The sequence below is a fragment of the Ostrea edulis genome, chromosome 2 (assembly GCF_947568905.1).
Source record: "Ostrea edulis chromosome 2, xbOstEdul1.1, whole genome shotgun sequence".
NCBI classification, from domain to species: domain Eukaryota; kingdom Metazoa; phylum Mollusca; class Bivalvia; order Ostreida; family Ostreidae; genus Ostrea; species Ostrea edulis.
The window spans coordinates 50,589,463-50,604,486 of record NC_079165.1 but is presented as its reverse complement, the minus strand read 5'-3'; the positions used below and the strand labels follow the sequence as shown (position 1 = coordinate 50,604,486).

Genomic DNA, 15,024 nt, shown 5'->3' with positions numbered 1-15,024 from the left:
AAAGTACGTATGTACACACACACACACACACACACACACACACACACACACATATATATATATATAATGAAAGCGCTAAAGCTTTACTAAACGTCTTCGCGTTTCATTTTTATTTTTTACCTATATATATATATATATATATATATATATACCGTATATATATATATATATATATATATATATATATATATATATATATATATATATACATATATAAAGGTGTCAAAGATGGGGCGTCAACGACCACCGATCAAAACCCCTGAAAGAAAAGGAGGGGTTTTGATTCGCCCCATCCACCATCGTATAATACAGCCATATCAAAGGTATTTACGTGCTAAAGTATGTACACTTCAATAATAACTAAAACGAAAAATGAGTTTAGCAGACGCTCATATCAAAGTTTTACAGTTCAACCCATAAGCAAAGAAGCGAAAACTCCTAACTTTGTAATCAGTGACTAGTGAAAATAAGATCAGAAGCGCCTGACTTCATGATCTTGTGACTAGCAAAATATGAATGTCAGAAGCTCCTGACTTCATGACCAGATAACGAGAAAAAATATAATCAGAAGCCCCTGATGTCATGATCGGGTGACTAATAAAATAAGATCAGAAGCTCCCGACTTCATGATCAGGTGACTAGTAAAACAAAATGAAGCGATTAGCTGGTTTATGGATTTGCATAGGCCATTTAGTAGGTATTATAACTCTAGAGTTGGAATTCTAATAGATTTTTTGTATGCAGAAGATTTGCATCTGCCCATATTATGAATCTGGATTTCAGAGGAATCGGATGAAGCCGATGCTCCAATGCGAAAGCTATGAGAGCTATAATTCTGCATGTTAAGGCTACAGAAAGAAAGGGATCGCTGAAGATGTTCTGTAAAGACTTTTCTTATGATAGGGATTCCATCCATGAACAAAACAATGGTTCATCCATTGATTGGTGTGAACGAGATATCAATTATGTCCGGTATGTCTTGAAAGGACACAGCAGTGGTTGGGTAACATTCTGATTAGTGTGAAGAGTCACAACTCGCTTACAACACTTAAAATGAGGGATTTGCAGTTCTAGATAATTCTCCATTGTAGGATCGCTGTTAAGGCTCAGATGTTTACGTAGATAGAAATGTTGACTGGATCATGTTGTCTTCGTCATTTTCCCTACTCTAAGAAAAGTGTAAAATGCTAGCACATACATTGCCCGAAGCAGGGTTTTTAGTAAAGTTTGAGTCATTGATAAAAAGTAGTGCTTCGACGAGGCTTGACAAATTGGGAGGGGTAATTGGTAATCTGCAGTCATTTGTGAGAAACCTTGAAGTTGTTTTTTCACCAAGAAATGTTGAGTCAAATCAGGATAGCCAACAACTTGAAACGTGTAACTTGAGGCTGAAATATGGGTTTTCGTTGTACATGCGGTCAACCCTTGTTTGTAGCAATGAGCAAAATACAAAACGGGATGTGATAATACCGGAGGTAGAGACTGTGGGTTTTTGTCCACTGGGTTGGTAATAAATGAAAATATCTTTTTGTATAAAGCCAGTGAATCGCAAAAGAAGGAACTGTTGATCAGCCAGTCTGTATTTTTTGTTAGAGAAGTAGCAGGGCTGGAGGGACTGAATTAATAACTGTTGTTGTCCATCAATGGGTACAGTGTCCGAAAGCGGGAAATCTGCAAACGAGATAGGAGGTCAGCTATTATATCATAAAGACCTGTTATATGCTAAGCACTCAATTGAATATTATGCATAAGAGAGGTCAGCTAAAGTTCTTTAGATACATTACTGTTAATGATGTGAACAACTGCGATGTTGTCAGAATGAAACACAACCAATGTTCACCATAAGAACTATAAAACCATTTTGTGCCAAAGACTCCGCCGTAACCAAGATTGCTAGCATCAGTAGATAGATGCAAAGACCAGAGGGGAAAATGCAGTTGTCAATGAAGATTGACCAAGCTTTAAGATCTGTACGAGACTCTATTAAGGTTCCTATGATGATGATGTTTTTTTTTAATTCCCCTGGTTAGGTTAAGTAATTCTTCTGAAAACGTCCTTCCAGGGGACACCACTGCACATGCAAAGTTTAAAAGGCCGAAATATGAGATTGTAGTTCTTGCAACGTCGCATTGCGTTTACGCATGACATGGCCGATATATTCCTTTAAGGATAAAAGTTTATCCTCAGGGAGTCTTATTTCACCGTGTCAATTTCTATTCCCCAAAAGTTCAAAACATAGTTGGCAAAACGGGTTTCTCCTCTTTTATTGGGAGATTGATAAGACCAGAGTATGAAAAGACAATAAAGCCCGAGAACATTCTGGGGAATTGGGATTTCCCACGAACAAGAAATAAAGAATATGTACACCGCAATTAACAGTAAACTTGTTTTCAAGAATCCACTGAAGAGAGGAGCTAAACTTTTCAAGTAAATTGCAGGAATAACCAAGACTAAATGGTAACGTTTTGTCAAAGTAGAATTCGTTGTATATTTGAAAGCCTAAGAGCTTCGGAGTGAACTGGAATCTGTTAACATTTTTCAAGTCTGTTTTGGCTAGGAGGGTTCCAATATCCACTTTTGAATGGTTAGTATGTCATAGTGTATTGTCTGATACTGCACTGTATAAACTTCATGAGGTATGCCATCGTTGATTGATGATCCATCTGGGTACAATAGATGATGTATGAGTTTATACTCACCTGGTTCCTTTTTGGGAATTAACCCAAGAGGTGAGGCTTGAATATATTTAAACGGAGGATGTTTGAAAGGGTCCATGACTCTCCCAACGAGATTTCTTAGTTTATTCAACAGGATATATTCGTTATCTTTTAGTTATGAAAGGTTTTTTGAAAAACGAAAATGGTGTTGACCGTGAAAGGGATTCTAAAGCCTTCAGAAAATCCATGTATTAAAAATTGAACTTGATCTCTATTATAACCAGTAAGGTAATCTGCTAATTTTACAGTTTGAGTAAGGGTAACTATGGAAAAATGGATCTATTTCGAAGTACTGGCTGGTGTTTTAGCTCCATCATGATTGCTTGGTTTAGATTGGAAGGTGTTTAAAACTTGCCTTTGTTTGCACAGCAGTCTGCCATGTTTACCTGAACAGTATTGGCAAATGTGGGGAAAAGGGCAAGATTTTCCTTTGGTGCATCTGCCTTTGTTGTTAAATGGTAAAGCAGTATTTGGTTCTGAATTTGTGAGAACGAAAGGACTGATTTATTCTCCATTTTTATTTAGTTGATAATAACTTACGAAAACATCAACTTAAGATAACCCATAGGCTTTCGTAGAGTTACGATGAATTTTTAACGTAACCTAAGTTAAGAAGTTTAAAAAGACGGATATTTATCGTGAATTAAGGTTACGATGAAATCTTGAACCTACGAAGTTTAGTAAAACTCGGCCCAGGGCCTTGACAATTGCATCTTGGAACAATTCAGTATTTTTCTGATTCCAAGTACATGCACCAGGGGCAACTTAGGGTTGAGGTCGTGTTGCATTGGTCGGAGGTGATGTCTGTCTTGAGATAACGTTTTGAATGCAGGACCACATTGGAAACTAGCTATATGCTAAGTTGTGTTATCCCGGATAAATAAAGGCTATTGTTATTATTATTGAATAGTATATCTGATGGTAGGTAGAATGGCAGCCATGCACTTCTCAACCATGTCTGGGGCATCAGGCTAGAGGATGTCGCATTCTGTGTCTGGATCTTTTCTTTTTCTCGGGTGAGATGCCATCCTACAATATTACAAATGAATAAAAAATACATAAACGAGTATGTAGTCAAAGTTATTGCCTCAACAGCCAGCGCTGTTTAAAAAATATACTATCAATATATTACTAAATAAGATAGTATCAGACAACCAGAGCTATCATATTATGATACATGTAGACATAGGTTGAGATATTATACATGTCAGACAGCCAGAACTATCATAATCAACTATTATGTTATCTCTATGCATAGCCAGAGCAGAACATGACAGCCAGACTGTCATTTAAGAAATAAGATATAATTTTTTAGTGTTGTTGGGATAGAATAATAATAATAATAATAATAAATTCTTTTATTTAGACAGGATAGCACAATTAGTACAAATGACTAGTTTACATTGTGGTCCTGTATAAAACATATTCACAGTCAGATAAATGAGAGAATAGAAAAATAGATAACATAATATAAAATATATACATAATATACACACACGATATCACTGGGGGAAAAATAAACACACACACACACACACACACACACACACACACACACACACACACACACACACACACACACATATATATATATATATATATATATATATACATCATATCTATATATCACTTATTTGAGAAATAATGCTGCAAATATGCTGATTTAAAAGATGTAATAGAACCACAGCTTCTGACAGACTCAGGCAACTGATTCTATAAAATTGTGGAGGATACCTTAAAAGACCGTTTATAATATTCAGTTTGAACTTTTGGTAAATATAAAATGCCACTATCGCTACTTCTTGTTGTTCTGGAACTAACTTGGCTGACAAAATTAAAAACGTTCATATATTCTGGTGTCATGTTATTAAGAACCTTAAAAGCAAGCACTAGTTTTCTATATACAAAATAATCATGAACAGGCATCCATTTAAGAACACTAAAATATCAGCTGTAGAAGTCTGAGTTACTTTCACCTTCAATATAATTCTGGCTGCCCTTTTCTGTAACTTAAAAAGTCTGTCAATAAAAACCCTGTTTTTGGCTGAGTACCAAACTGTGCAACAATAGTTAAAATGAGGAAATATAACAGTGTTATAAATTTTCAATAATGCTGCATTTGACATAAAAGTTTGCAGACGACGTAAAATGCCTATTTTCTGTGAAAGTTTCTTGCATAAAGAATCAATGTGTACAGACCAGGTTAGACATTCATGTATTTGTACACCAAAAAGTTTAGCCGTTTTAACAGTATCTAAAACAATATCTCCTACTTTGATACACATTTTTCTACACTTTGAGAGTTTTTGTGCAGTGCCAATCAACATACATTGTGTTTTCGCTAAATTCATCGTAAGTTTATTACTTTCCATCCATTTCATAGAGTTTAAAAGATCATCATGTAACCTTTGCTCAATAACATCAATAGATTGATGTGAAACATCCTGAGATGTATCTTCTGCATATATAGAGACATTTGAGTGCTTTAGGCATTTAGGATAATCGTTAACAAATAAAATGAAGAACAATGGACCCAATATGGACCCCTGAGGCACTCCTATTGTAACATCTTTTTCATCTGGCAAAACACCTTTCCATCTAACACATTGTGATCTTCCACTAAGATAAGACTGAAACCATTTAAAAGAATTTTGACAAATACCAAATGATGAAAGCTTGTGTAACAATACCTGGTGGTTTACAGTGTCAAAGGCTTTACTAAGATCAATAAAAAGAACACCTGTTAATTTGCCACTATCTATATTACTTAACCATTTATCAATAATGTTCTCAAGAATGCTTTGGTCTAAAACCGGATTGATGTTCCGTTAAAAGATTGTTTTTATCCTGTAACGTGCAAGGGAGGTCACTGCCTGTGAACCCCCGCGGGCTCGTACCCGTGATAGAAACGGATAGCCCTGAGATGCTGCAAATATGTACAATGCGCAGACTTAATCAGTTGTACTGCGCCTATATAGGATCTATTGACTGGTAGCGAACAAGTGCATTGGCTGGGAATTCCACACACCAGCGCACTTCCACAAGGACAAACAGGGATGTCCGCACACCTGCCCTTGCGCAGTGATAGGTAGGGATGACCACACACCTATCACTATTTAAATACCGGTTCTAATCAGAGACACTGGCAGGGATTTCCGCACACCAGAGCTCTACCACAAGACAGGCAGGGATGTCCTCACACCAGATCTTGCGCAGCAACAAGCAGGGATGCCCACACACTTGTACCTAAGAGATGCCAAATCCAGAGCAGGGTTTGACCACACACTCTGGCAGTAATAAGCAGGGATGACCGCACACTTACTACTAAGACGTACAATATAAGTAGGAAAGTCCGCACACTTATACGTACCTTACAGAGTTTGTCGAGTTTTACTCTAGAACCGGTTTTTTTGCCCATCCTATAGAAGAATCGTATATATCCGCAGTACCATAATGATCCGTAGTGTATAATTACTTATAAATTAAAACAAAATACTAATCATACCCAAACTGGCTAATCTTTATAGAATCTACTATAGAAACACACAATGATTATAATTGTATGTACTTTAATTTAAAACTAACCATCATGAAATATTTATTTGAGTATGTCTAATAAGCAATTAAAATGGCAAGGGCGATAACTCTCGCAATAAAGATTACATAAATACATCTTTCCGCTTCAATCCAAATACTCGTAAAATGAGTTAAAAACATGACTTTCTATAATTTTGCTCACGATTGCTAAAACTGACACGGGTCGATAATTGTTCACCATAAAATTGTCACCAGATTTAAAAAGAGGGGTAACTCTAGCTTTTTTTCATTCGGATGCAACCACACCACTTTTTATAGACATGTTTAACAGATATGTTAAAATTTCACCAATCACACCCGAGCTAATTTTCAACAGCTTTACAGAAATAGCATCTAACCCCGTAGCCTTCGAATTTGACATAGCATTTATTTCATTTCTGACAAAATTAATAGAAATATTTGGAATGCTAAAAGACCCCTAGGCATTAATTGTTCAATTTCAGGCAATGAACTGTCACATTTCTCTGCATATTTGTGTCCAATGCCGCAAAAGAAGTCGTTAAAAGTATTGGCCATCTCTTTTGTATCTGTAACGGGTTGTCCGTCCATTTCTAAATATGTTGGCGTAGCGGTTGCCGATTTCGTTGGTAAGAATTTTTTTAATTTTTTCCACATGTCTTTTGGTTTTGTATTGGCTTGATTTATTGCACTTTCCACAAATTCGCGTTTAGCATCGTTAATTTTGTTCACAACCCTGTTTCTTGCGGTCTTATATAATTTCCAGTCGGATTCGTCCAGTGGTGTAGCTTCCATTGAGGCAACCGAGGCAGCTGCCTCGGTAAAAAAAACAACACCTTTTACGTTGTTAAAATGTCGATAGACCCCCTGCTTCGGTAATATTCGAACCCAAGCTACGCCTATGTTCGTCACGTGACTTTATTGCTCGGCGGTGTCATATATATCCCTCTGTCGCATTTCTGAAAGAATATCATCGTTTATCCACTTCTCAGAGTCACTGCGGATACGTCGTTCTTTTATGGGCATATGCTTGTCGACAACTGTCATGAACATAGAATGGAAAGACGACCACATGCTATCGATGTCGGGTAATGATTTCAGCGAGTTCCAATCAACAGCATTAAGATCATTAATACAATCTCTTTCAATTAGTTTCTTTTGATCTCTATACTTTACATGAATATGGTCAAGTGGTGAAACAGCTTTAAATTTCTTTCGTATCGAATATATAAGGTGATGATCGTTCAGCCCGATTGGTATTACTCCACGGGAGCTATAGAATACGGGATGGTTAACATATATATGATCTATCAACGTACTGCTATCGCACGTCACACGGGTAGGCTCGTTTATCATTTGAGTAAGACCACATGTTTCCATCGCAGATTTATAACTTGAAGACTTTAATTGGTCTATATTGAAGTCGCCCATAATAACTTGTTCGGTACAGGAAGTTGACAAATCCTCCATCTGCTCCTCGAAATCCTCTATCCATTGTGAGTTGGAATCGGGCGGTCTGTAAACAACTACATTGATTTTTGGTGAATTAAGAAGTTTGATATCTACTGTCAAAAATTCTAAATTTTCATCTTTGCATATGTTCATATGAAGTTCGTCACGTGATCAAATCCTATAATGCCCGAAGGTCGATATAGTAGATTTTATCACGTACCAACTTCATGTCATGTCCCAATAACACTAAAAAATGATATTTTATTTCTTATATCTATATTTCTATTTTGATTTGTGTTCTTACCGAGCTTCCATGCTTACGTATCAGATGACCGAAATAACGATCGTAAAACACAAAATATAGTTCGTTAGATTTTTATAGAATAAATGATTGGGAACAATATCTAAAAGAATAGAAGATATAACAAGAGGCCCAAGGGCCTAGAATCGCTCTTCTGATAAATTGTACAACCCCACCATTTCTATTCTTAGCCTCTTAGTATTCTAAATCTTTAGTTAAATCCTAAGAATTAAAAAAAGTAGGTCAATGTGACCTACTTTTTGGTTTACACATTTTGAAAACCCAAGAAATATCAACTGACAAAGTTTGATGATTTTAAGCCAATTAGTAACTGAATATTGAAATATAGCTGTCAAATTCCAATCGTAGGTCATGGTGACCTACTTTTTGGTCAGCGAACTCCGAACATGCAAGACCCATCAACTGACAAAGTTTGATGACTGTAGGTCAAATAGTATCTGAAATATATAAATATAGCCGTCAAATTCCAAAAGTAGGTCAAGGTGACCTACTTTTTCGTCAACACTCTTCAAACATGCAAGACCCAACAACTGACAAAGTTTGATGACTGTAGGTCAAATAGTATCTGAATTATATAAATATAGCCGTCCAATTCCAAAAGTAGGTCAAGGTGACCTACTTTTTAGTCGACACCCTTTGAACATGCAAGACGCATCAACTGACAAAGTTTGATGACTGTAGGTCAAATAGTATCTGAAATATATAAATATAGCCGTCAAAATTCCAAAAGTAGGTCAAGGTGACCTACTTTTTGGTCGACACACTCCGTTGACTCAAGATGCATGAACTGTCAAAGTTTGATGATTGTAGGTCAATTATAATTAGTGACTGAAATATATAAATATAACTGTCAAATGCCAAAAGTAGGTCACAGTGACCTACTTTTTGGTCGATACACTCCGAAGACTCAAGATGCATCAACTGACAAAGTTTGATGATTGTAGGTAAAATAGTGTCTGAAATATAGTAATTTAGCTGTCAAATACCAAAAGTAGGTCACGGTGACCTACTTTTTGGTCGACACAAACCGAAGACTGAAGACGCATCAACTGACAAAGTTTGATGATTGTAGGTAAAATAGTGTCTGAAATATAGTAATTTAGCTGTCAAATACCAAAAGTAGGTCACGGTGACCTACTTTTTGGTCGACACAAACCGAAGACTGAAGACGCATCAACTGACAAAGTTTGATGATCCTAGGTTTTACAGTGCCCAAAATATGCATCTAAAATTGAAAATGTGAAATTTGAATATCTGCAAAATTCAAAAAGTAGGTCACCGTGACCTACTTTTTTATAAATATGTTTCAAGGCCTCAAGATGCATCAACTTACAAGATTTGATGATTCTAAACCTCTCGGTATTTGAAATAACAACTTAAAATATATCTATAAATGATAAGCCATAAAATTCAGAAAGTAGGTCACGGTGACCTATTTTTCAGTTGACGCATTTCACGGTCCCATGATCCACCAACTGACAAGTTTTGATGATCATAGGCTTCAAAGTGTCCAAGATATGCATCAAAATTAATTTTAAAATAAATACCTGCAAAATTCAAAAAGTAGGTCACCGTGACCTACTTTTGAGACAACTTGACACAAGGTCCTAAGATGCATCAACTGTCAAAATTTGATGATCCTAGTCCTTATAATGACTAAAATATCTAAGATTTAAGGAATTTTAAAAAAAAATTAAATTTAGGTCAACTTTGAAGTGACCTTGAGACCACGCCCTTTGCCCCAGGGTAATGCCTTGAACAATTTTTAATCTACAACATATCCTCATCCTTATGTGTAAGTTTGGTGATAATATGCCCTGTGGTTCTTGAGAAGATTTTTTAGCAACCACTACTTTTGTTTGTATTTTCCTGATTATCTCCCCTTGTTAAAGGGTCACATCCCTCTATTTAGTATGTATGAAAGCCCTTGGGCCAATGATACCCTGTAACAAATTTGAAAAAAATTGGCCAAGGGGTTCTTGAGTTATAGCTCTTTTTCTAAAAAGTTTACGCACACCGCACACCGCACAAATGGCCATAGCATTAGCTCTTTGAGCCTTTGGCTCAAAAGAGCTAAAAATTTAATTCAGACGGTTAAAAAGACGAAACAGGTGTAAAACTAGATGCTGTCAGAAGACAGTAATACTCGCACGTAAGTGTTTGCCTTTAACTCTCCGTCTCATTGGTAGATCTAGAGGGGGGATCCGGGGGTTGGGTTTGTAGTTTTTCAGCATACTCCCAATTTGTAGGCCACTTCTTTTTTCATGTAGAAGTTAAATAAAAGATTAATTAGCACTGGATGATATATGTATTAATTTTTATCGAATCATGGGATATGATATAGTTCAGTTTCTAGATCATCATTCTGGACCATCCCCCTCCCCCGCGTTTCCAAATCGCTGAGTCATATGTGTGTGTGTGTGTGTGTGTGTGTGTGTGTGTGGAAAAGAAGCTATATGATTTGCCTGTCGCATAAAATGCAAGATGAGTTATAGAAAAACGTCGGTTTCGTTCCCCATATGGCCCCAACGTGAAAATGAAAATTCTGAAATCTTATTGCGCATCTACAAGACGTTACTTTTCAGCTCCTAGAATTATTCAATTCAATTTATTGATTCACCAAGCATGTTGGCATACAATCATGTTACACAATATGAGATATATACATAATGGTAATAACTTGAATATATTAACAGTTCATATACATATATGTAAATACGTGTACATATGTATATATATTTGACATGTGCATGCAACGCCAAACTGTATACCGGTACATATGCAATTTAATATTGTATATAACATTAGTATAATCATAACATTTTACTTTGTTGCGCAATTCAAAGCACCAATGTAAAAATTTCACAACCTTCTAGCATGAACTACATTGACAGGGTTGCATAGTACTTTACAATGGTTTTCCTTTGATATATTATCCTTTTGATTGAATTGTAAATGTTCAAAGGGTAATATTTCTTTCTTATATCTTTATACATGAAGCAGTCATTTTAAAAAAAAACCCAGTAGTTTTACAAAAGTGACAAAAACGACATTCTTTTGGAATACATGGTTTTGAATATATACCAGTTTCGATTTCTTGAGGGTGGACAGATATTTTTAGCTTTGTTAATTTTGAGCATACTACTTTCACAAACTATTTGGAAATTTCAAATAGTCTTGTAATTCATAGTTCTTTCTAATTTTACTGAAAAAGAGTAATTTTCTACGATTAGAGAATTCAGTGTTTTTAGTTGCACATATAGTGATTTTTCAAGTAGTTGTAGAATGTGCTTTCATTAATATTAGAAGTACAAATGTTGACAGTTTTAAAACGACCGTCTCGGAATGAACGGACGGGCTAACAACATTATTTACATGTATATCCGAACTTTCTTTAGTTGCTTTTTATATCCATGCTTTGAAGATCCCATTTCATAAAACAACAATTTACAGTCAAATTGTAAATTTTGAATCGTAGTTATCGTACAAACATGTCAAAAGTTGGTGAATCAATACCCTTCTAGACCGGCTACTGGCCATATGGCCATTGTGGTATTTCGGAGGGGCGTATTCACTAACAAATTTTCTCAGACAGAATAGCTTATAAGAAATTAAAAACTGCATTCAGTGTGCAAACGATGGCTTTATTATCCAGGCACGTCGTTGCATCTTCAGTTCCAAAACAGAGAGAGAGAGAGGGAGGGAGGGGGGGGGGGGAGCAAATTGCACTGTTTACTACCACTGCACGTGCATGACATTGACCAGTCATTATTATTATGACTGCTGAAATTTGACCCCGAACAAATTGATTACAAATAACATTGTAAAAGCAATGATTATGTCGAGTGAATCAATTAAAGGGAAAGACAACCCTAACGACATTGTTGCTTTTATGAATATCGTAAATGATAGTCTTTAACAACAAAAATCCCTGTTAAATCAATATTAATCAATCATACATTTTAAATTACCCGCCGCTAAGAGAGCGGCCATTGAAGTTTAATTTATGACGTCACACCGTCGGTCCGGTTTATGTCATTAGCAGCACTGTAAACATGACAAGTCACGAACAGTTAAGTTTGGAGCCGTATAGATTTGAGCCCATTCTTTCGCAAGAAGAAATTAAGAAAAGAATACGTTCAGTCGAGTAGCAGACCAGGCAGACGGTACATTTCTTCATACAAATGTCTCGTACTTCAACTTGTCATTAGGCAAATGATGGACCCACAGTTTGCATTGTCTTTTCTTTTTATATGACTTGGTTAGGTCAGTAATTTTGAGGGAAAAAAGCTTTTTTCACATTTCCCCTTCGCATTTGTCTATTTAACTGCTTGACAGGAAGGCATCAACCTATTTATTCGTAAAATATACCACATGCACATTTTTTTCATCAAAACCGGAACAGACGGTGTGACGTCAAAATTATTGATTTTTGTGGTCTTGAATACAAAAGAGTTCCACATCATGGCAGCCTCTATAGATGGCGGGATTTTCAATTTTTAACGTGTTTTCAAATTAGTACTGACGCTTTATCTAGGCCGTATATCAACAGAATAGTATGACAAATTTTTATCAAATAATCAATCCTATCATTTATCATGTAAATTTGTTTGGGTTGCCTTTCCCTTTAAACCCCAATCTCAAACTTCCGCCAGAGTTCGTTTGCTCAGATGAGGCCTCGACGGGGAGTTTGACCCCAATCGTTTCCTCTTATACAGACAATACGTCATCATTTTATGTGCACAATTTGCGTCATGTCTGGATCTTTATTGTAAACAACATGTCGCCGAGAAAGTTTTATTTTCAAATATCACAGGTAACGTTACAGAGGTATGACTTTTATCTGTCATAGAGGTAGGCCTAAAGATCTAATAAATTATAATAATAATTTCATTTCATCAGTCTTAGAGGGCGAGTGACTGTAATCGGTCTAGAAATGAAAGTAGTTATCAGACATCTATAAGCTATAGATGAAACATTATTATCTGCAACACTAAGAATCAACTTCAATATGTAATTTTACGACTAGTATAATTTGACCTTTTGACCCAGCATTACGTGTGCAAAACATATTCGAAGGCAAAGTGACCAGGGATGAAATGCTAGATAATTCATAGAGAAGATATAACGGAAATTGAATGGTTTCTATGTTCAATTTGTTTATTTGTTTATAATGGTAGTCATTGTGCATTGATAAATTGGCTTTTTTAAAAGATTCGAAATAGGGACATGTGGGGAAGTTGGTTGGCGGGGATTTCTACTCTCACTTTTAAGAACGCGGTAAGCAGACGACAGGACAGGATGCTTGTTAGATGATTTGTGTGTGTTTGTGTACATGTGTGGACGTCATTTCAGAGATTTCATTTCGATTTAATCTTGAGGCTGAGCAAAGGTACACAGAAAGAATTCCCTTAGTATAGAATTTGAACAGGGGATGATCAAGCAAGTCAGAAATCTTACAGATCATGCAGGACGTGAAATGTCAAATGACAATGAGTTCAATTGGATACTTAACTCTATACAAGTGATGTAGACTTGAGTGGGCATTGGGGCAAGTCACAGATGTGAGTGATTTTGTACAACATGTTGGTTAATTGGTTGGTGGGGGTTTGATATATTTAAGGAGGCTCAGTTTGAGTTGATGTAGACAGAAAAAGGAACTTGGCATGTCATTACCAGAGATTAAAAAAAATTTGGTTAGAAGTTGAGAATTGTGTAGTGTCAGTTTTGTGTATTGCTCAAGAATCACTACTGGGCCCTAATGATGTTGGGCAGATATGTAAATTGGCTCTTGGTTGGTTCAATTACATCGATCTTCATTGTACAAGGTCTGTTTTGCTATTTCAATGAAAATGACCTGCAGTTAGACTATGTCAACAGTTATTTTCCATGATGTGCACTTGAGTGGGCATTGGGACATCTCACAGATATCCGATATTGTACACTTTGTCAGGTTTCTGTCGAAAGGGTTTCATGCAGTCATCCTTGACGTTGACCGAGCTTTTCTGCGGAGACGGTTTCTCCAAGGAATGCATAGATTGTCGGTCATCTGTCTGTGTCTCTAGTACTTGGTCTAGACAGCTGTTGAAAGGTGGGTGATTTCTCTCCCTTTGGGAAGACGTGTGTGGTGAATTGTGTCGCTTGTGGAGACTCGCACCTTGATGTGTCACCTTGACCTTTGACCTTTACCCCATTCAAGGTCAACCCCCAAACCTTGGGGAGAAAGTGTGACCTTGCAGTGGATTCCAGGTCTTTGGGTGATGAACATTTAAGATGTATAACATCTCCGACTTTCGGAGACAAGCATTTGGTTTAAGGGACTGTTGATTTCTGAGATTCATCTCTAACAAAAATTGGATTTTGATGTGAATTCGCCAGCCAGCTCTGAGAATATCATGTGACTACTCCTTGGAGTTCAAGTAACAAGCTTTATGATAGAAAACGTCATTTTTCAGCCCTTGTTTGCCCCCAGGGTCAATACAAAATTTCCGAAACCTTATTGCAAATCTACAGGACACCACCAATCATTTTTCAAAAGATGATTTGTCTACTACATAAGGTGAAAAAAAAAATTCTGGGAACCAGGATTTGTTTCAGAAAAAAATGTTTTTCAGCTCCCATTTGGGCCCCAGGGTGAAAATGAAAATACTGAAACCTTATTGCACATCTCTAGGACACCACCAATGACCTTCCAAAAGATCAATTGGGTACTGCGTAAAATGTTACAGGAGTTCTGGGAACCAGGGTTTGTTTTTCAGAAAAAAACCTTCGTTTTTCGACTCCCGTTTGGACCCCAGGGTGAAAATGAAAATTCCAAAAGCTTATTGCACATCTACAGGACACCACCGTTCATCTTCCAAAAGGTGATTTTGCTATTGTATTAAATGTAAGACGAGTTCTGGGAACCAGCTGTATGTATGAAATTGCTTTTTTTATCTGTCTGTCCGTCCGTGATTTGCCACAAATCATTCTTGGGGA

The 15,024-nt window shown here is 36.5% G+C and overlaps 1 protein-coding gene across 7 annotated transcripts in view; it reads left to right on the top strand.

The window, feature by feature from the left end:
- Window positions 1-15,024, top strand: part of LOC125682097 (ovarian cancer G-protein coupled receptor 1-like) — a 169,065-nt gene that overhangs the window by 93,832 nt on the left and 60,209 nt on the right. The window contains exon 1 of one of the 7 annotated variants that reach the window (XM_056154414.1): window positions 6,763-6,901. The exons of 5 other annotated variants lie outside the window; for them this stretch is intronic. The gene's annotated coding sequence lies outside the window, so the exon portion shown is untranslated. Of the gene's footprint in view, window positions 1-6,762; window positions 6,902-15,024 lie in introns of those variants that run through there. One more of the 7 variants, XM_048922514.2, reaches the window with a different exon arrangement.